The sequence below is a fragment of the Eptatretus burgeri genome, chromosome 8 (assembly GCF_056783735.1).
Source record: "Eptatretus burgeri isolate ZD-2024b chromosome 8, Ebu_testis_v1, whole genome shotgun sequence".
NCBI lineage: Eukaryota > Metazoa > Chordata > Myxini > Myxiniformes > Myxinidae > Eptatretus > Eptatretus burgeri.
The window spans coordinates 9417629-9419157 of record NC_140968.1 but is presented as its reverse complement, the minus strand read 5'-3'; the positions used below and the strand labels follow the sequence as shown (position 1 = coordinate 9419157).

At 29.4% G+C, this 1529-nt stretch overlaps 1 pseudogene; it reads left to right on the top strand.

Annotated features, from left to right (window-relative positions):
• Positions 1 to 337: 337 nt before the first annotated feature.
• LOC147021062 (signal recognition particle RNA) lies at positions 338 to 478 on the top strand (annotated as a pseudogene).
• The last annotated feature ends 1051 nt before the right edge of the window (positions 479 to 1529 follow it).

Below are 1529 nucleotides of genomic sequence, written 5' to 3'. Positions count from 1 at the left end.
CGGTTGTGGTGAAGCGGCGTTGTGGTTGGTGGTTGTTGTTGTGGTTGTGATGGTGGCGATTGGTCCAAAATAAAGATAGTAAAAGAAAAACGGCTATCCTAAAGAGTCGCAGCACGTATAAATGACATGTATTCCCACTAGACAACGGGTTTGGGCCTAACTACACATGCACTTACCGAGATACCTCACCTAAGGGACCTGAATGGTGGTTTGCGAATCTGGTAACCACAACAATATATATATATATATATATATATATATATATATATATATATATATATATATATATATATATATATATATATATATATGTATGTATATATATATGTATGTATGTACCGGGCGTAGTGGCGTGCGCCTGTAATCCGGCTACTCGGAGGCTTGGGTTGGAGGATCGCTTGAAGACGGGAGCTCTGCACTGGGCCACGCTATGAGAGGGTGTAGGGCAGCCCGGAATCATGGCGAAACCCAATCCTTATCCCTGTGTCTTAAGAGGCGACCAGGGTTGTGTCAGGAAGGGCTTCCGGCGTAAAACCTATGCCAAATCAGTATGCGGATCATAACGGATGATCCGCTGTGGCGACCCCTAACAGGAGCAGCCGAAAGACGAACAACAACATATATATATATATATATGTATATGTATGTATATATATTTATGTATGTATGTATATATATTTATGTATGTATGTATATATATTTATATATTTATGTATGTATGTATATATATATTTATATATGTATGTATGTATGTATATATATTTATATATGTATGTATGTATGTATATATATATTTATGTATGTATGTATATATATTTATGTATGTATGTATATATATTTATGTATGTATGTATATATATATATTTATATATATATATATATATATATATATATATATATATATATGTATGTATATATATGTATGTGTATGTATATGTATATATATATATATATATATATATATATATATATATATATATGTATGTATATATATGTATGTGTATGTATATGTATATATATATATATATATATATATATATATATATATATATATATATATATGTATGTGTATGTGTGTGTGTATATGTATATGTATAGAAAAAAATGTGTATATATATATATATATATATGTATGTATATACATGTATGTGTGTGTGTGTGTACATATATATATATATATATATATATATATATATATATATATATATATATATATATATATATATATATATATATATATATATATATATATATCCGGTGTATAAAAAATAGTGTGGTCGATAAAAACATTAGAAAGGAAAAAATAACTTGCACCAAAAACTTGAACATTTTCACGCTCATGTCGGGGGTATCGCTATTGCCTCTGTTCTTCGAACAGGCGAGCTAATAAAATGAATTTGTTCAAATAATGACTTTATCCACAACAGAGTTTCAGCTGAATGCAGAACATCCTTGGAGACATCGCAAAGTTCAATCTCCTGTGAAATAAACAGTGCAGATAATCCGCCATCTTTCCTGCTCATCTGTGC